At 39.9% G+C, this 22,459-nt stretch overlaps 1 protein-coding gene and 1 pseudogene across 1 annotated transcript in view; one reads left to right on the top strand and one right to left on the bottom strand.

Moving 5' to 3' along the window:
• CHCHD6 (coiled-coil-helix-coiled-coil-helix domain containing 6) overlaps positions 1-22,459 on the bottom strand; it is a 337,874-nt gene that overhangs the window by 251,290 nt on the left and 64,125 nt on the right.
• LOC118978557 (glutamine synthetase-like) lies at positions 2,109-3,475 on the top strand (annotated as a pseudogene).

Raw genomic sequence — 22,459 nt, 5'->3', positions numbered from 1 at the left:
GTCTGAGATGGCCATACATACTAGTTCCAGCCAAACAAATATGTGTAAATCACTGGACAATAATCTTGCATAAATAAAGAAACAGATCCATGACCCTACCCCTTCTTGCTTGAGACCCTGGTATTAGGAATAGATGCCCATTACGGTGGCAGACACTGGTGTGAGAACTGGATGCCCATGACTTGGAGGGATGCTGGTTGGAGGACTGGATGCCCATGACTGTGAGGAACAACTGGTGAGCACTAGATGCCCATGACTGGGAGGGACACTGGTATGAGGACTGGATGCCTGTGACTGGGAGGGATGCTGGTGTGAGCACTGGACGCCCTGTGACTGTGAGCAACACTGGTGTGAGGACTAGATGCCCTGTGATTTGAATGTAAGACCACAGAACTGTGGAAAAGCCACCTTATCTCAAACACCATTGGACCAGCCTTCTTTTAGAGGAAGACAGTATTTGCTTGCATGTTTAAGCCTCTCATATTGGATATTCTTTTTCTTATAGCCAAAAGCAGTCCTAAGCCACACACACAATAGTACTGCCTAGGAACATAGCCTTTTAACATGCCTTTTTAATATATTAAACATCTGAGACATCACTACAGAAATAGGGATAGTCAAGGGTCACAAGCAATCTACAGATTAACCCAGGCCAAGAACTACCTTCAAGGCAAGGGAGATCCAAGCAAAGAGTAAGGAATCATTTGTGTAAAACAGTAGTAAAAGATCACATAGGCATATTTTTCTGTGTATGCATCAACAACCTCTGAACAGGTATGTAAGAAATCAGTAAAGTTTTACCCCAAAGCAGGGAGCCAGGTGACTAGAGGAATAGAGTTAGGGTCTTTTTAGTGTATGTCTTTTGTACTTTTTGACTTTTGAGTCATGCCAGTGTATCATCCATTCAAAAATAAAAATAAAAAGTGAAAAAATAAATTGAAAACAAAGGTAGAACTTCCAGCCAAGATGGAGGTGTAGGTAGACACACTGTGCCTCCTCACACATCCAAAATAAGGACAACAAAAATTTAGAAACAAAAAAACAACCAGTACTGACAAACAAACTGTATAGAAGTCCGATGACCAAGGAGTTAAAATAGACACATTAATCCAGACTGGTAGGAGGGGTGGAGTCGGGCTGCTGGGTGGAGAGGGGTTGCGGCAAAAAAAGTGGTGGCTGCTGGACCTTGGGCACACAGGCGGTGGCTGGCAGACCCCAGGTGCAGGGTGGCAATGGACAAACCCAGCAAGGTGGTGGATTGTGGAGGGGCATGGTGCACAGGGTGGCTGGTGGACTGGGTGGTCCCACATCCATGCACAGATAAACAAGGCAAAACTGGGGAGCAGGACGGACTGCACAACCCAGGGCTCCAGTGCGGGGAAATAAAGCCTCAAAACACCAACTGAAAACACTTGTGGGGGTTGAGGTGTGGAGACAGACTCCCAGCGTCACAGGAGAGTTTGTTGGAGAGACCTAGAACGTGTCCTAGAAGGGTCCTAGAATGTGTACCAACCCATCCACATGGAGATCAGTACCAGAAGGCCCAGTTTGCTTAGTGGAAGCAGCAGAAGTGACTGAAAACCCCCCAACTTTTGAGACTGACATGTGCATTCCATTAAAAAGGACTGGATACCCTGTGACTGTAAGGGACATTGGTATGACTACTGGATACCCTATGACTATGAGGGACACTGGTATGAGGACTTTATGCAAACATAAAAGCATCATTTGAGACTTTATTTTTAAATAATACAAAGTTAAAATTGAAAAAGAAAACCCTTTTCAGTAATCCTTGTACAATTTGCTTATTACAGTATTAGTGATGTAAGCTCATTGGCAGGGTCTGGGACACCCTTGAGAATCAACAGGAGATATGTTTTCTTACACTCTCATTAATCAGGCCTCTATTACTCTCTCTGATTTACTCAGAAGTCCAGTATATATTATACACTGAGCTGGATGATGAAGGGAATAGAGACAAATAAGACATGACTTTTTCTTTCCCTAAACAGTTAATAACCTAGTGAGGCAGGAAAAAAAATAGAGAGCTAAAGATGGGAGAAGAATGGTGCACCTGAGCAGCAACCCAGGCCTCCTCTCTGCACCTTGCTCTCACAGCCTGCACACCCTGCCACCTGCTCAACCCTCCAGAACATCTTTCACCATGGCCACCTCAGTGAGTTCTGACTTGAACAAAGGCATCAAGCAGGTCTACATGACCCTGTGTCAAAGGGATAAAGTCCAAGCTATCTATATCTGGATTGATGGTACTGGAGAAGAACTGCACTTTAAGACCTGGACCCTCGACAAGTGTATAGAATAGCCACCTAAGCAGAACTTTAATTTTTTAATCCTCACCCAAGGATATGCTTATTGATTTTAGAGAGAGAAGAAGAGAGAGAGGGAGAGAGACATCAATGCTAGAGAGAAACATCAATCAGTTGCCTCCCACATGCACCATAGGCACTGTGGGACTGAACTCACTGTGTAGGTATATGCCCAGACCAGAAATCAAACTCACAACCTGCTGGTGGATGGGACAATGTTTCAACTGAGCCATTCAGGCAGAGCCCAAGTGGAATTTTGATGGCTCTAGTTCTTTTCAGTCTGAAGTCCGCAACAGTGAATTTTATCTTGTCCCTGCTGACACATTTTGGGACCCTTTCTACAAGGACCGCAAGAAGCTGGTGTTCTGCGAAGTCTTCAAGTATAACCAAGAGCCTGGAGAGACAACTGTAAAAGGATAATGGTCATGGTGAACAATCAGGACTCCTGGTTTGGAATGGAGCAGGAATATACTTTGATTGGCACCCCTTTGGTTGACCTTCCAGTGGCTTCTCCAGCCTCTGCTATTGTGGTGTGAGAGTAGACAAAGACTACGGCAGAAATATTATGGAGGCTCACTACCAGGCCTGCTTATATGCCAGTGTCAAAATTGTGGAGAAAATACCAAGATGCTTGCTCAGTGGGAATTCCATATAGGATCCAGTGAAGGAACTGATATGGAAGATCATCTTGGGGTTAGCCCACTTCATCTTGTATTGAGTGTGTGAAGACTTTGGAGTCACAAAAACCTTTGATCTTAAGCCCATTCCTGGGAAGTGGAATGGTGGAGGCTGCCACACCAACTTCATCACCAAGGCCACATGAGAGGAGAATGGTCTAAAGTGCACAGACTCCATCAAGAGACTAAGTAAGCAGAACTAGTACCACATGTGATCCTATAATCCCAAGACGGGTTCTGACCAATGTCCATTGCCTACCTAACCAGATTCCACAAAATGTCCAACATCACTAACTTTTCTGCTGACATGGCCAACCACACCACTAGCATTCATATTCCCTGGACTGTTGGCCAGGAGAAGAAAGGTTACTTTGAAGATAAGACTGTCTCCTCTGTCAGCTGTGACCTCTTTGCAGTGACAAAAGCCCTCTAAACAAAACTGGTAACAAGCCCTTCCAGTACAAAAACTAAGTGTACCAGGCTTGCAACCAGTGATCTTCTAATTATTCATCCTGCTCTCACTCCTACCCCCTTCAACTGTTACAATAGCTGTAACTCAAAGGGTAGAATAACAAGGTCTTTTTTCATGTCTCATGTCCAATTAATATCTCTTGCTTTCTTTGGCCAGGATACAGAGGTCAAGTTCTTAATCTCTCCACATACACACCCTCTTTTTTCCCCCATTACCAAAGCTTTCTAATACATTAGTGCGTGTGGCAGCGAGGAAGGGATATAACCACTGCTTCCATTTAATCATGTGTATTTGTCCAATAGGCATAGCTATTTAGACAGTAAGCATTTGTGAAGAGAGGGGAAGGACTTAGTCTTCACAGTAGCTGAAGGGAATGGGAGTAGTAGAGGGCTTACTTTGTGGTTATTTTTCCCCTCTTGGTTGGAAGTTCCATTTCTTAAAAGGTTATAATCAGTTTTCTAATAAAAGTGAGAAGCAGGAGCAAGGAAAGGGTGGGAAGAGACAGGAAAATGCCCTCTTACCCTGGTGTGGTACTTCCCTTGCCTGGGGCTAAATTCCCTCACTTGAAGACAAGCTCAGTATAAAGGGATGGGATAGATAGGCTGCCTTAGAAGAAAAAGTTCTCATTGCTTGGTCCTCCAATTATAACGTGAAGCAAAGTAGTATTTTTATATTTAAATGCAAAAACAAAAATTATATATATGGATGTGCAGATATGTGTGCTTTTTCTAAAGGAGAAAACCTATTCTGGTCACTGAGAGCCAGTTTGAACAAGTAGTCTGATTAGAAATAAGAATCTCCTTTTGAGTGGGGGTATGGGTGAAGATGCTGGAAAAACTGCCTATTTAGGGCTGTTACTCCCTCGTTACCGCTTAAGGGTTTCAATGTGCCCTGCCCACCCTCTAAAAGGGGTGGACGCTGGTTGGAAGGACATTACAGCAGCAGTCACTGAGCTCTGTAGGTTTGGTTTAAAGACCCACATATACATACACACAGGGTCTTAAAAATATGAGATGGCTGGTCAAGTTGAGCATGTTACTGACATGGTGGTATCGGGGTTATATTCTGGTGGAACTAGTGTGTCACTAAAGCAGACCTTTTGACATATTAAACATTTTTTAAAAAGAAAAAGAGAAGTTTAGACTTTTATCATACTTGTAGGGATTTAAAGCCTTTGTCTTACAGAATTGCTTATTTGCTTCAACTGTCTCCTTCCCACTTCTGCTCTTTGAGGAAATGGGGACAGGACTGGAGTTAATACACCTGTAATTGTTTATCCTGGTGTCTGTTCTGAGTGTGAATTGTCCCTTTTCTTTGTTAAGATTCCTGAGGAATTTTTTTCTTTCATAATAAAAAACAAATCCCAACTTCATCCAAGTAGAATACAGACCTAAGTGTAAGAGCTAAAACTATAAAACTTTTAGAAAAAAATATATGTGTAAATATCCGGGACCTAAGATGTGACATCGAAAGCAAAAGCAACAACAACAACAAAACAAAAAACCTAAATTGGACTTCAGAAAAAATAAAAAAACTTCTGTGCCTTAAAGGATACCATAAGGTTCATCCATGCTGTTGCAAAATGTAAGATTTCCTTCTTTCTTATGGCTGAGTAGTATTTCATTGTGTAAAGAGAGTATTTCGCTAAATGAAGTAAGCCAGCCAGAGAAGGACAAATACCATATGATTTCACTCATATCTAAAATAAACTAACAAAGTAGAAACAGATTCTTAAGCTGTCAGAGAGGGGTGGGTAGGGTGCTGGGTGAAAAAGGTGAAGGAATTAAGAAAAAGAAAGAAAGAAAAGAAACCCTCACAGACAAATAACAGCATGGTCACTACAAGAGGGAAGTAGGGACAGGGGAGGCAGGAGAGGCTAAAGGGGAGATAAATGGTGATGGAAAATGACATGACTTGGGGTGGTGAACACACAATACAATATACATATGTATTACAGAATTGTACACCTTAAACCTATATAATTTTATTAACAAGTATAACCCCAATACATTTAGTAAAAAACAAATAAAGAATACCATCAAGTAAGTGAAAAGACACCTCTTAAAAACTATATATCTCCTAAGAGATTATTGTCCAGAATATACAAAGAACTGCTCCAGCTAAATAATAAAAAAAAGACAAATAACTCAAAAATAGGAAAAGGATCTGAATAGTTATTTTTCCAAAGAAGATATACAAACAGCTAATAAGCACATGAAAAGGTACTCAATACCATTAGTCATTAATGGAAGTCAAAACTACTATGAGATACCACCTCACACCCACTAGGATGGCTATACTCAAAACAACATAAAAACAAATACTGGCAAAGATGTGGAGAAACTAGCACCCTTATATACTTCTGGTGAATGTAAAATAGTACAGGCACCTGATTTGAGAAACAATCTGGGAACTTCTCAACAGGTTAAACACAGAATCACCATATGATCCAGCAAATCCAGTCCTAAGTATATACCCAAGAGAAAAGAAAACATACATCCATGGAAGAAGATGTACACAAATGTTCACATCATCATTACTCAAAATTGCTAAAAAGTGCAAAACCCAAATGTCCTTCAACTGACTAATAGGTACAAAAATGTGGTATAAGCATACAATGGAATGTTATTTAGCAATATCAGTACATGCCTGTGGCATAGATAAATCTTGAAAAATATCATGCTGAATAAGAAGCCAATCATCAAGACCATATAATGTATGATTCCACTTATAACACATGTCCAGAACAGGCAAATCTATAGAGACAGAAAGTAAACTAGTGTCTATCCAGGGCTAGGAGGATGGTAGAAAGTGGAGAGTGATGGCTATTGGGCAGAGTTTATTTTGGGGGGTGTTGAAAATATTCTAAAATTTATTGTGATGCTTGCATATCTCTATGAACAAAATAAAAATCATCAAAATTGGGTACTTTACAAGACGATGAAGGTGTTAAAACGAAATTTTTAAAATTGAAAAATGGGGAAAAATTACCATTTTTCTCAATGAACAAATGCCTTGGAAAGGAACTCAATTAGCTTGCTGCAGGGCTACCATATCTGGCCACACCAGCTAAGCTGTGCAATGAAAAGTGGGCTGTGGGGTGACACTGTGTAAGCAGAAGACATGCCTCCCACAGTCTACCTCAGTTCCCGTGTATCTCTTAAGGGTATAAATGTCTCATTACATTCACAAGTGCAAGCCTAATGTTGAAGATCAGTATTTTTCCCTACAACATACCTACAAAACACAAGGCTTCATCTGGTGCTGAGTTAAAAAACAGTGATATACCAGATGTGGTAGAAAAACTGACTGCACTGGACCCCAACCTAATTCAGTCTTCTAAAGGGCATACATGGGTAATTTTTATCATGAATGGTTTCTACTTTACAAGCCAACTTGGATTCTGGTTACCTCAGAAAATGAAACTCCACTAAATAAAAGACATTAATGAAAAAGTGAAATAAGTGTCATAAGGAAATTCTATGGGGTTCAAAAAAGTAAAGAAACGACAGCTGACCACCAGGGTAGCATGGGTAAAGAAAGGCCCTCATGGCAAGTGAAGTCTGGGCTAGACTTGGAAGCTGAGGAAGACAGATACAGATGGCCGGATGCAGAGGACATTATCTGCAGATGGTCAGAGAGGAAGGCAGCCAGGGTCGAAGAGTAGGGCCCTGACTTGGCTATTGTAAATAATACTGCTATGAACATGAACATGTATACAGAACCCATAGTAATGGACAACAGGGTGGGAACTGACTGAGGAAGCATAGGGTCGGGGAGGGAAGGCAGAGCAGGGAGAGCAACAGAGGAAAATTGGGACAAATGTAACTGAACAACAATTAAAAAAAAAGTAGGGCCTCAATAATGGAGGACAGGCTTCTCAGCCCAAGTATGATGATGCTTTCTACCAGAGCAGCCTGGGGCAGGATATTTAACTTCTTGTGGACCAGTTTCCTGATCTATAAATGGGAAATAACACCATATTTAATTGAATCTAAAACACCATCAATTGTAACAAACTATTATTCTATTACCACTAAGCAAAAATCAATTATAAAATGTCACTAATAAAATTTCAGAGACGTTAAAATGGAAAAAAGATGTTCACCTCATACAGATACAATATGGTTATGATAACTACTTACAAAGTTGATATGAGTATTAAGTAATTATATGTAAAAGAAATATTGTTGCTGTTATTATTAACATTAATTTAACAAAAATGTATTGAGCAAGTGCCCTCAACCCTGTGAATAAGAGGAATATGGTCCAGTCCTTACAAATTTAGAATCAATCTAAACAGGAAAACAAATGACGGCAGGTGATAATGAAATAGATGTATGCACACAAGCTCAAGCCACAGGGAGCCTCTGGTTTGACTGCAATGTAAACTGAAGTCTCATCTTACTGAACTGATAAGTGAAGAGGAGATAGGTTCTAAAGTAAAGGGACAACAGAGGGGTAATTGTGGGGAGAGGGAGGTATAAGGGACTAAATAGTAATGGGAAAATACAATAAAAATAAAAGCTTAAAAAAAATTAATGCAAAGAAATTAAAAAATAAAGGGGCAATAAGATTTGATTAAAATTACTCCAAAAATGCAAAATCCCCCATGACATACATGTGTGTATATATATATATATATATATATATATATATATATGTACTTCACACACATATATATATACATTTTTATACCTGATTTTCTATGACAATACATATTTAGCACACATAGAATAGCATACATGTGGAAAATATATTTAAGAACCATGTTGTAAAAAACAAAATTTAACACTAAAATCATGCTCACTATGGCAAGATACTCAAACTATGGAAGGAACTAAAGAACAAAGGCAGGTAGAAACAGCAGATTTGTGTCTCCAACCCCCCGACACAGAACAGGCAACAATCATTAGGGGAATGGTAGCTGAGCTGGGCAAGGAGTTCTTTTATCTCAGATCCTACCACACAATTTTACACTGAGCTCTCTGATGCTAAGCCTAGGACCATGTAAATATCATGTAGGCATAAAAGTCTCTTCACCAAGGAACACTAGAAGGAAACTGTAAGGATAGAGGAGAAAGAGACTGGCTCCTTCTTCCTTAAGTAAAATGACAACAGTAAAATGATATAGGGTTTCTTCCTGAACCCCTATGATTCAGATGTTGGAATGTTTAAAGTTGTCCTGGAGGTTTCTAAGCCTCTCAAGTGCATGTGCATTGCTTGTTTTGAGAAACATCATCCCAGCAATGCTCCTTCACCAGAAGCACCATGGCTCCCTGTAGCAACAGCTGATTCCAACTATTTCCAAAACACGAAGAACAGACTCCCTCACACACCCTACCTCTAGGGACAAAAGCTCCAACCTAGCATTACCCTTCCTCCAAACTCTGAGTTTCTATTGGGCCCTTTCCTCGAGGGTTTTTTAACTTTAAATAACTTGTCATTTTTCTTTTTTTTTACATTGAAATTTGAATTTATTTTTTAAGCATATGTGATTGATTATGCGATTATAGTTGTCCCATTTTTTTCTCTTCTTTATTCCCCTCTACCCTGCACCACTCCCCACCACCAGCATTCCCCACTCCCTTAGTTCATGTCCATGGGTCATACATATAAGTTCTTTAGCTTTTCTATTTCTTATACTATTCTTAACCTCCCCTTGTCTATTTTGTACCTACCATGTATGCTTCTTATTCCCTATACCTTTTCCCCCATTATTTCTCCAACCCTCTCCCCTCTGATAACCCTCCATGTGACCGCCATTTCTGTGCTTCTGTTCCTATTCTGGTTGTTTGCTTAGTTTTTGTTTTTCTTTTTTTTTTAGGTTCAGTTGTTGATAGTTGTGAATTTGTTGTCATTTTACTGTTCATATTTTTGATCTTCTTCTTTTTCTTAGATAAGTCTCTTTAACATTTCATGCAATAAGGGCTTGATGATGATGAACTCCTTTAACTTGACTTTATCCTGAGAAGAACTTTATCTGTCCTTCCTTTCTAAATGAAAGCTTTGCTGTATAGTCATCTTGGATGTAGGTCCTTGCCTTTCATGACTTCAAATACTTCTTTCCAGTCCCTTCCTGCCTCCAAGGTTTTATTTTGAGAAATCAGCCTTATGAGAATTCCTTTGTAGATAACTGTCTCCTTTGCTTTTGCTGCTTTTAAGATTCTCTCCTTATCTTTAATCTTGGGTAATGTAATGATGATGTGCCTTGGAGTGTGCTTTCTTGGGTCCAGCTTCTTTGGGACTGAGCTTCTTAGACTTTCTGGAAAGTCTATTCTTTGCCAGATTGGTGAAGTCCTCCTTCCTTATTTTTTCAAACAAGTTTTCAATGTCTTGCTCTTCCTCTTCGCCTCTGGAACCCCTATGATTCAGATGTTGGAATGTTTAAAATTGTCCTGGAGGTTTCTAAGCCTCTCATTATTTTGAATTCTTGTTTCTTCCTTCTGTTCTGGTTGAGTGTTTATTTCTTCCCCCTGATCCAAATTGTTGATTTAAGTGCTGGTTTCTTTCCCTTCATTGCTGGTTCCCTGTATATTTTTCTTTATTTCACTTTGCATAACCTTACTTCTTCCTCTATTTTGCAACCATACTCAGCCATTTCTGTGAGCATCTTGATTACTAGTGGTCTGAACTCTGCATCTGATAGGTTGGTTATCTCTTCATTGCTCAGTTCTATTTTCAGAGTTTCAATCTGTTCTTTCATTCGGGCCATATTTCTTTGTCTTGGTGCATCTGAAAAGTTGCAAGGGATGGAGCCTTAGGCATTCATCACGGTGGGGCAACCCAGATCACTGGGTAGTGGTACTGTATGTGGGGGAGGGGTCAGAAAGGGAACAATGCTGCTTGCTCAGCTCTGGGCCAGCTTTCAGTCACTTCCTCTGCTACCCACAAACAAATTGGGCCCTTCTGGTGCTGATACCCTGGTAGGTGATCTTGTGTATCTAACAAACTCTCCTGTGAGGCTGGGAGTTTCTCCCACCACCACCACAACCCCCACAGGTTTTTGCAGCAGAAGTTTGGAGGTTTTCTTTTCTGACACTGGAAACCTCAGTTGCTCAGTCTGTCTCACTGTCCAGTTGTTCCTCCTGGTTTATATGCACACAAATGTGGGACTGCCCCATCCTCCAACTGCCACCTTGACACTTGCCCACTCTGTCCCCGCCACCTGTCTCCACCCCTCCTGTCAGTCTGAATGAATGTTTCTTCTTTAACTCGTTGATTGTCAGACTTCCATATAATTCAATTTATTGGCAGTTGTGGTTATTTTTTGTTTTTAAATTTGTCATTCTCCTTCTTCTGGTTGCGGATGAGGAAAAGTGTATTTACTTATACCTCCGTCTTGACCGGAAGTCTAATTTTTTATTTTTCAATTACAGTTGAGGTACAATATTATATCAGTTTCAGGTGTACAACCTAGACATTATGTAACTTATTAAACAATCATCCTGAAAAATCTAGTACCCCTCTGACACATACATAGTTATTACAATATTATTGACTATATTTCCTACACTGTATTTTACACCCCACGTCTATTCTGTTACTACCACTTTGTACTTCTTACTTCATTTATCTCTTTTACCCAGACCCCCAAACTACCTCTGATCTGGCAATTCTCAATATGTTCTATCTCGTTATGGCTAAAATGAAGGTGTAGGTAGAAACCCTTCACTTCCTCACACAACCAAAAGGAGGATAATAACCAATATAAAATCAATAAACAACCAGAAGTGCCAGAAAAGTAAACTGCATGGAATTCTGACAACCAAGGAATTAAAGAAAAAATCAGCCCTCGCTGGTGTAGCTCAGTGGTTGAGCGCAGGCCTGCGAACCACACAATCGCGGTTCGATTCCCAGTCAGGGCACATGCCTGGGTTGCAGGCCAGTTCCCAGCAGGAGACTCACGAGAGGCAACCATACATTGATGTTTCTATCCCTCTCTCCTTCCCTTCCCCTCTAAAGATAAATAAATAAAAATCTTTAATAAAAAAAAGAAAAGAAAAAATCAGTCACAACAACCAGACTGGTGCTGGACTATGTGGGTTGGCAAGCAGAGAAAAACCTTGGTGAGTTGGCAGACCTTGGGGGCTGGGCTGGCTGTGGTGTGGCAATGAGCTGCATTGGTGGGGCTGACTTAAGGGGAAACTGAGGCTCGGAGTTGATACAGTTGCTACATTGGGAGAAACTCCCAGTCTTATACAAGAGTCCATCAGAAAGTGCACTAGGGACAAGCAGGGAAGCTGCAGTGTCCCTCTCTGGCACCTCCCCCAAAGGCAGCACAGCAGTACAGCAAAGAAAGTAGGCCTGCCCCAGTGAATCCTTAAGGCCCTGCTCCCTTTCAACTCCTCAGGTATGCCAAGACAAAGAAATATGGCCCAAATGAAAGAACAGAGAAAAAAAAAAACCAGAAACAGAACTAAACGATGAGGACACAACCAACCTATCTGATGGAGAATTTAAAGCCCTGGTAATTAAAATGCTCACAGATCTGATTGAGCTTGGTCAAAAATGAAAAAAAAAATGAAAGATACCCAAAATGAAATAAAGCAAAACATTGAGGGAACTAACGGGGACAGGAAGGAAACCAGGACTCAAAGCAACAATTTGGAGAAAAACCCCAAAAGGAAAAAATAAACACCCAACAGGAACAAAATGAAGAAACAAGAATTCAAAAAAGGGAAGACAGTCTTACAAACCTCTGGGACAACCTGAAATGCTCCAATATCCAAATTATAGGAGTGCTAGAAGGAGAAGAACAACAGCAAGAAATTGAAAACTTATTTGAACAAATAATGAAGAAAAACTTCCCAAATCTGGTGAAGGAAATAGAATTCCAGGAAGTCCAGGAAACCCAGAGAGTCCCAAAGAAGCTGGACCCAAAGAGGAACATATCAAGGCACACCATCATTAACCTATCCAAGATTAAAGATAAAAAGAGAATCTTAAAAGTAGCAAGAGAAAAGGAGAAAGTTACCTACAAGGGAGTTCCCATAAGACTGTCTACCGATTTCTCAAAAGAAACCTTGCAGGCAAGAAGGGGCTGGAAAGAAGTATTTGAAGCCATGAAAGGCAAGGACCTACCTACATCCAAGAATACTCTATCCAGCAAAGCTTTCATTTAGAATGGAAGGGCAGACAAAGTGCTTCCCAGATAAGGTCAAGTTAAAGGAGTTCATCATCACCAAGCCTTTATTATATGAAATGTTAAAGGGACTTAGCTAAGAAAAAGAAGACCAAAAATATGAACAGTAAAATGACAACAAACTCACAACTATCAACAAATGAACCTAAAAAAAAAAGAAAAACAATGAAAACAAAAACTAAGCAAGCAACTAGAACAGAAACAGAATCAGAGAAATGGACATCACATGGAAGGTTTTCAGTGGGGAGGGGGAAGGGAGGAATGGGGAGAAATGGTACAGGGAAGAATAATTAGTAGGCATAAAATACAAGGGGAGAGATAAAATGGTACAGGAAACAGAGAACTCAAAGAACTTATATGTACAACCCATGAACATGAACTAAGAATGGGGGAGAATGCTGGAGGTTAGGCAGGGCAGGGTAGAGGGGGGATTTTTTATTGATTATGTTATTACAGGTTTCCTACTCCCCCCCCAAATTGGGAAAACTGTAATAACATAATCAATAAAAATACTCTAAAAATGTTCTATCAGTAAGTCAGTTTTCATTTCTCTTGTTTATATATTTTGGGTTAGATCCCACATATATGTGAAATAACCTGGCATTTGTCTGTTTCTGTCTGACTTATTTCAATTAGGACAATACTCTTTAGGTCCATCCATGTTGTTGCAGATGGCATGACTGCATTCGTTTTATGGCTGAGTCATGTTCCATTGTATATATGCACCATTTCTTTATCCATTCATCTATTGATGGACACTTAGGTTGCTTCCACATCTTGGCTTTTGTAAATAGTGTTTCAATGAATATGTGAATGTATATATCTATTTTATTTAGTGTTTTGGGTTTCTTCAAATAAATATCTTGAAGTAAAACTGCTGGGTTCTTCTTTGTCTCCTGATATAGCCTTTATTTTAAAGTCTATTTTGTCTGGTATAAGTAAAGCTACCCAGATTTTTTGTTTGTTTTCATTTTCACAAAAAACTTCTTCCGTTCCTTTACTTTCATTCTGTTTGTCTTTTGATCTGAAATGAGTCATAGACAACCTATGTAAGGGTCTTGTTTTGTTATCCATTTACCCTCCATATGTCTTTTGATTGAAGAATTTAATCCACTTGCATTTTTGTGTTGAAAAATATATATTTATTGCCATTTTAGTATTCATTTCCTAAATTTTCTTCCTGCCTCATATATCCTGGACTAGGGACTCTAGGATTTGTCAATGGGAGCAGATGGAAAGAGCCCAGAAAAGGGTTGTTTTTTTTTGTTTTTTTTTGTGGCCAAGGGACCAGGAATGAAGCAGCCAAGCAAAACAGAAACTTTTAGATAACTACACTACTCCCGCCTAATCCTGCCAAAAAAAAACCTTCAGCCACACTCCCACTGGGAAGCCTGGATGTCCCTCTTCACCAATCTGCCACAAGATACCCTACCACCTTCCCTGCTGGGATGCTATCAGAGAATAACATGTGAAAAGGCAGATTCCTAGCCACCATTCAGCAGTAATGACACCCTCCTCCCTGCAGCATAAGTGGAGACCATTTAACAAACAGTAACAAGGATTCCCCTCTCTACAACTAGGGTGGTGTCACCATAGGCCTAGTAGAGGGAGCCTGAACTCCTGGTTCCAGGAATGCACACACGTGATAAAATGACCCAGAACTATACCTACGCATTGTACTGCTGTCAATTTCCCAGTTTTGATATTATATTCCAGTTATGCAAAATGTACCCTTCAGGGAAGATTCCATGAAGGATGCACAGGGCTTCTCACTACTATCTTTACAAATTCTTGTGAAGTTCTACTGTTTCAAAATAAAAGGCAAAAACAAAAAGACCACTGTAAAGGAGTATGGGAGAAGTTTCTAGGGAGAAAGAAATGTTCTATAACTTGATTGAGGTGTCTGTTATATGATTGTTATGTGCTGCATTTGACAAAGTCATTAACCTGAACACAGAAAGTATATGGGCTCCAGTTTTATAAATTATACCTCTCTAAAGTTATTTAAAATAATAAGCTATTCAAATATCTAAATTCATGTCAATACTAATTATGCATAAACAAAGAAACAGGAGAGACAGAAAACAAAACATTTTCTGTTCAATAAAAGAATACCAACTAATACATGTAAAAAAATTACAGAAATTCAAAATGACCATTTTGCAACCATCAGCATAATGATTCAGATGAGAATCATCAATTGAGGAAAATAGGAGAGTGAGAAGACCCAAATTTTCATCTTCCCACAGAAACATTGAAAAATAAGTATATAATCTCAGAACCAACTTTGTCAGAACTCTGAAAAACAGAGAAAGGATTACAGCAAGCAAGCAAACACTGAATCAAGAAAAAAACAACTTGAAAATTTAGGGGAAAAAGTTGAAAAGTAGAAAAGCTTTGTGGCATTCTTACTTGTCCTGTCCTTCCCCTCCCATGGCTTGGTGACAGTCCACATATCCAGTGTAGAACGCTGTCCCCTCGTACTAGAGGGAGCAAATCTTACTTATAAATTATTATGTGTCTGTTCTAAAGTATCTGAGGGCTGCCTAAAGGACTTATTTAAGGCACATCCCACTGTTTCATCTAATTCAAAACTCTACTTGGAAAGGGGGCAGGCATGGCTAGGGAAAAAGACTATAGTTCAGAAAACAGAATACCTACAAAGAAAAGCTGGGAAAGATTCTTTCAGCCAGTAGGAAAGTTAAAAGCATCCATGTACACAGGAAGAGTTAGAGACACACACAGTCCAATGGCAAGATACCTGTGAAGACTTGAAAAGCCCCTAACCTTTCACCCTAGGCTGAGTTCTAGGTCAAAAACAAGCCTAGCTAACTGTTGAAAGGGTTTTCCAGCAAACAGAAAAACTGAAAAGACTAGGCAAGTGTCTGAATTTTATTTCGCTTTTCTTTTTACCTGGTGTTGTTTAAGCCCTGGCACTGAAGAAAATTTTGTGAAAACATTAGCTGAACACAAGCTAATGGAGGTTTCAGTGACTACACATAACAAGAAATATAGTCTTTACAACAATAGAGAAAAGAATTAAACAGATGGATTACTACGGCCTTTAAAAAGTGAGAAAACTGGACGTTTTAAAGATGGCAAAATGGTGGAGGAGTGAATGGAAGCCACATTAACATCCTCCGAGGACAAATCTGGAATTACAATGGAATTGTAGAGAAATCACCCAGAAAAAAACAACTGAACAATAGAGAAAGAGAACCTTTATAACCTCAGACAGACTGAAGAATCAGCTTCAGCACAACCTGACTGGTAAGGAGTGCAGTACTTGAGAAGGCTGGCTGGGTGCCCACAGTCAGCAGTGCAGGAGGGATAATTAGGGGACTGGTTAGATTCCCCTTGTTACTGAACAAGGGTCCGGGGTGGGGGGGGCGCGACAATACTTGGCCCACAAAGGGATGCCAAAAACTGCTTCAGAAAACAGAGGCCCCTCCCAAGGACAGTATACTAATATCTATTGGGCTCTTCTGTCCGCCACCAATTGGAAAGACATCTCTCAATGCCAGAGATTTGTGAAAAGGAAACAAAAGGTTTATTTAATGCTATTTAGGCCTAGTGCCTTCTTTAAAATATCAAAGTCTTTAAGGGTATACACCTACACACACCCACACACAGCACTCCCTTCTCCCACTGTCCCAACTCCGGGTACCGTAAATCAGGAAAAGAGCACATGTCCGTTTTTCAGGTCAATGGCATGTGAGCTGTGTCGCCTGTCCAGGCAGGATCTCCAATTAATCCAAAGTCATGTGGCACCTTTCACTGGCAAGAGTTCTTTGTACCAAGTTCCAGTCAAAGTCTCTCCTGCTTTCCAGGCCACTCGGCCAAAGGGAGCACCCCAAAGCCGCGTGGGCTTCTTCTACCAAAGCCACACTCCACCAAAAGCACATCTTTCTTCTTCAGCTGGCCGCAGGGATCTCCATTCTGGCAAAGCTGCATGCTCTTCCCTTTCACCTGGCCAAGAGGGGGTCTGCACTCTGCTGAAACCATGTGGCTCTCCCTCCTAATGGCTACAGGGGTCTACATTTTTCCAAAACAGCGTGGCTCTCCTCCTCACCTGGCCAAGAGGGGGTCCTCACTCTGCTAAAGCCACATGCCTCTCCCACAGGCACTCTCTCTGAGAAGCAGCCCCCAGTTACATCCTGGATAGAAGCCACTCACTTCTCCCTTGCCCAAGACTTGGCCACAGCTCTTTAACATATCTATGAAACCAGTTAAAGGTTATAGATATGTTAAATAACCATTCCAGAGGTTAGCTGCAAAACTGTTGCTATGCAAAACAGCTCTCAATGGCCCTGCTCCATTGGTCCCTTCCCCCAACTGACACCTGGGCGGGGTGACGACATCTTAATATTTCCTCCAATATTCCTATACACTTTGAGTTCTGGACACCATTCCAAATCTTTTTTGGGCCCCCCCCTTGGCTGCACCCTGTATCACCCTGACAAATCTGGGATTTAAACCCTAAGATGGGCGCTCTAGCCTAGAGCAGCAGAGGCCAGAAAGTACACACATAACAACCAGCAATGAAAAGCAACAGTGTTGCTCTCAGAGACAGACAGCTAGAAATGGAAAGAGCCATTTAAAGGGCCAATGCACAAATTTTCATTTGCAGCCACTTACGCTGGGCTCTGGCAAAGGCAGAGGCACAGTGGGCTAGAGAGCCTGAGGAGAGACCAGGGACACAGAGGCTTTGGGGAGAGAACTGAGAATAGATGCCAGGATCCTGGTGCTGAGACATCCCCTATATGGCAGCAGTCACCCTGCTCAGACAGACCACTTTTCTATGAATGGCAGCAGCCTGGGGGGAAACAACATCCACAACCTAAGGAGGGACTCTGCCCTGGCTCTGTGGTGTGTAAGCCTTACTGCTGAGTACAGAGTGACTACATTAACAACCAAAGGAGTCAGCCACAGAAAGTAGATTCCTGGCAAAGAGGAGGCATAGTGGACCAGAGATGATTTAGGAGAGACTGAGGATGGAGGCTGTAGGGACATAAGTAAGAGTGTAGCCCACAGGATCCTGGGGCTCAGTCATCACCCATGCCACAGCAGCCATCCTGCTCATGCAGACCACTCCACCCCAGCAGCAGCAGCCTGAGGAGAAACAATAGCCCTGACCCGAGGAGGGATTCTGCCCTGCCCTATGAGGCTTAAGCCTGACTGCTGAGTGTGGAGTGACTAGATTAACAACTGAAGGAGACAGCCACAGACAGTATAACCCTGGCAATTAAGGAGCAGGAGGCCGAAGGTCAGATGAGGTAAATGTCTGACATCACCAGAGGTGGATCCAGAAAGAAGAAACAGTGGTAAATATTAGAGGCTACAAAAATGAAAATAACTATGATCTCCTTAATTTGTGATATTTTCTTTCCTGCATAACTTTTTAATATTCATTTCTTGTCCATCAAGTTTGTGCATATCAAGTTTGTGACTAAATAGTCACTAGATTTCATATTATAGTTCATTTCTCTCCTTTCTCATACTAGGCTTAATCTCTTTATACTCTTATTAATACTGGTTCATTTGCTGTTGGTAGTGGGGTTAGAGGGGAGCAGCTATTTTTGCAGATATGGATTTGTTTCTTGGGCTTTGTAGTTTTGTTCTGGCAGCACTTGCTTATAAGACAACCAGCTGGAGGGAAATACCTACCAAAAAAAGACCCAACAACAATCAAAACCCAATAACATCAAGAGAGTGAGCATAAACTGCATAAAGGACATCCAAAGAGCACGAAGTTCAGGAGATCAAGGATACTGCACTACTAAATCCCACAGGCCTCCTACCATAGAAGTTCATACCACAAAGTCAGAAAGTCAAAACCCATCAATCTAAGAAAAAGAAGCAAACAAGAGGAGTCCCGCAAATAATGGGAAGACAAAGTAATAACCCCCAATCAAAAGGAAAGGAGGAATCCTCGGAAATAATGCTAAATGAAATAGAGGCAAGTCAACTATCAGATATTGAGTTAAAAGCAATGATTATAAGGAAGCTCAGTGAGCTCACCGAGAATTACCAAACCTACAGGGAAACTAGGAGGAACTTGCTGCACAGTGTATCTGCGTGAAGAAAGGACACAGAAACTATCAATAAGAGTGAAGAGGAAATGACGAATAAAATTTCTGAACTGAAGAACACACTAGAAGGAATCAAAAGGCTAGATGAGGCAGAGGATTGAATCAGCAAGCTGGAGGACAAGGAAGAAAGAAACTTCCAGAAAGAGCAAGAAAAGGAAAAAAAGACTCAAAAATAAAGAAGGGTTAAGGGAACTGAAGAACAATTTGATGCGTAATAATATCTATGTAAGAGGGATATCAGAAGGAGAAGAGGAACAAGGCATAGAAAGCCTGTTTGAAAAAGTAGTGATGGAAAACTTCCCCAATTTGATGAGAGAAAAAGTTACACAAGCCCAGGAAGCACACAGGGTCCCAGTGAACAGGAACTCAAAAAGACCCCTCCAAGATGCATCATAATTAAAATGGCAAAATTCCAAGACAAAAAGAGAATATTAAAGGCAGCAGGGAAGAAACAAGAAGTAACATACTAGGGAGCCCTGATAAAGCAAGCAGCTGACTTCTCAACAGAAACACTATAAGCCAGAAGGAAATGGTAAGAAATATTCCAGGGAATGAAAAGCAAGGGCCTGCAACCAAGACTACTCTACCCAGCAAAGTTCTCAAAACAGAAGGTGAAATAAGGAGTTTCGTAGAAAAAAGAAAGCTGAAAGAATATATCTCCACCAAACCAGCAATGCATGATATGCTAAAGGGACTGCTTTAAGAAGAAGAAGAAAAACAGTGAGAGAAAGAGGAAGACAGGTACAAAAGGGGTAAAATGGCAATGAACAACTACCTATCAACAATAACCTTAAATGTAAATGTATTAAATGCTCTAATCAAAATACATAAGGTAGCTGAATGAATAAGAAAACATGACCTACACATATGCTCCCTACAAGCAACCCACCTCAGAACAAAAGACCTACACAGACTGAAAGTGAAGGGTTGGAAAAAAAATATTCCATGCAACTGGACAGGAAAAAACAGCCAGGGCAGCAATCCTTATATCTGACAAAATAGACTTCAAAACAGAGGTCACAAAAAAAAAGACCCAGAAGGACACTTCATAAAACTCAAGGGAAAAATCCATCAAGAACATAAACATTATAAACATATATACACCCAACACAGGAGCACCCAAATACACAAGAAAGTTTTTGGAGGACTTCAGGAAAGACAGACAGCAACACACTTATACTAGGGGATTTTAATAACGCGCTGTCAAAATTGATAGGTCTTCCAAACAAAATGTCAACAAGGATATTGTGGCATTGAACAATGTCCTACATCAAATGGACTTAACTGGTATATATATATACCAGTTAAGTATATATATATATATACTTTCATTCCAAAGAAGCAAAATATACATGGAATATTTTCAAAGATAGACCACATGATAGGACACAAAACAAGCCTCAACAAACTCAAGAAAACTGAAATCATAGAAAATATCTTATCAGATCACAAGGGACTGAAACTAGAAACCAACCCCAAGGAAAAAACTTGAAACATTCAAACTCATGGAGATTGAATAGCATGCTATTAAAACATGAATGGGTCCAGAATGAAATTAGGGAAGAAATCAAAAAGTTTTTGGAAGCAAATGAAAATGAACTCACAACAACCCAAAACTTATGGGACACAGTGAAAGTAGTCCTGAGAGGGAAGTTCATAATGATACAGGCCTACCTAAAAAAAGACAGAAACATTTCAAATAAATAACCTAACCCTACATCTACAAGAACTGGAGGAACAACAATAAAGACAGCCCAGAGCAAGTAGAAGGAAGGAAATAACCAAGATCACAGCACAATTAAATGAAATAAGATACTAAAAAAACAATTCAAAGGATCTATAAATCTAAGACCTGGTTCTTTGAAAAGATAAACAAACTCGACAAGCTTTTAAGAAGACTCATTAAGAAAAAAAAGAGAGGACCCAAATAAACACAATCAGAAACAAAAGAGGACAGATGACAACTGACACCACAGAAATACAAAGGATTGTAAAAAAAAATTACTATGAAGAACTATATGCAAAAAAATTTGAACACCTAGATGAAATGAACAAATCTCTAGAACAATATAGTCTTCCAAAACTCAATGAAGAAGAAGCAGAAATCGTGAACAGATCAATTAACAGCTGACAAAATCAAAGCAGTAATCAAAAACCTCCTGACAAAGAAAAGCCCTGGACCAGATGGTTTCATAGGAGAATTTTACAAAAACATTTAAGGAAGAGCTAACTCCTATCCTTCACAGATTCTTCCAAAAAATCCAAGAAGAGGGAAGACACCTAAATTCTTTTTATGAAGGCAGCATCCTAATCCCAAAACCAGATAAAGACACAACAAAGAAAGGAAGCTACAGGCCAATATTGCTGAGGAACATAGATGCTAAAATCCTCAACAAAATATTAGCAAACCTCATCTGGCAATATACTAAAAAGATCATACACATGATCAAGTGGCACTCATTCCAGGATGCAAGAATGGTACAATATTCACAAATCAATAAACATAATATATCATATAAACAAAAGACAAAAATCACATGATCATATCAATAGATGCTGTATTTGGTAAGGTACAGCACCCATTCATGATAAAAACACTCAGCAAAATGGAAATAAAGAGAGCACTCCTCAACGTAATATAGACCATATACGAGAGACCTACAGCCAACATCAAACTCATTGGGCAAAAACTGAAAGTTTTCCCACTAAGATCAGGAACAAGATATAAATGTTGGCTTTCACCACTCCTATTCAACATAGTATTGGAAGTCCTAGTCATAGCACTCAGACAAGAAAAATAAATAAAAGGTATATAAATTGGAAAAGAGTAAGCAAAACTGTCATTGTTTGCAGATAACATGGCAGTGTACATAGAAAACCCGATAGATTCCACCAAAGAACTACTCAACCTAATAAATAAATTTGGCAGACAGCAGGATACAAAGTCAATTTTTATACACGAACAATGGTATATCAGAATGAGAAATTGTGTGTGTGGGGGGGGATCCCATTTACTAGAACAACAAGAAAAATAAAGTACCTAGGAATAAACCTAACCAAGGACGTAAAAGACCTGTACTGAGAAAACTACACAACACTAAAGAAAGAAATTAAGGAAGATACAAACAAATGGAAGCCTATACTGTGTTCATAGACGAGAGGAATTAACAATATCAAAAGGTCTGTACTACCCAAAGCAATTTATAGATTCAATGCCAATATCCACATCACAGACTTAGAACAAATATTTCAAAAATTTATATAGAACCAAAAACAATCCTGAACAGCCAGCCTCAGCAAACTTGAAAAAGAGACCAAAGTAGGAGGGATCACAATACCTGATATAAAACTGCATTACTGGCCACTGTAATCAAAACAGTCTGGTACTGGCATAATAACAGACACATAGACTAATGGAACAAAATAGAGAACCCAGAAATAAACACGTGTCTCTATGATCAATTAATATTCAAGAAAGGAGGCAGAAGCATAAAATGCAATCAAAATAGCCTCTTCAACAAATGGTGTTGGGAGACCTGGACAGTTACATGCAAAACAATGAAACTCGACAACCAACTTACACCATACACAAAAATAAATGCAAGGTAGATAAAAGACTTAAATATAAGTCATGATACCATAAAAGTCCTAGAGGAGAAGATACACAGGAAAATGACAGACATTCCACACACCAAAATCTTCAATGATATGTTCCCTAGAGCAAGGGACATAAAGGAAGGAATAAA

This window comes from Sturnira hondurensis, unplaced genomic scaffold, assembly GCF_014824575.4.
Source record: "Sturnira hondurensis isolate 20B ecotype Veracruz unplaced genomic scaffold, ASM1482457v3 Scaffold0021971, whole genome shotgun sequence".
NCBI lineage: Eukaryota > Metazoa > Chordata > Mammalia > Chiroptera > Phyllostomidae > Sturnira > Sturnira hondurensis.
This window is presented reverse-complemented; position numbering and strand designations above follow the sequence as displayed.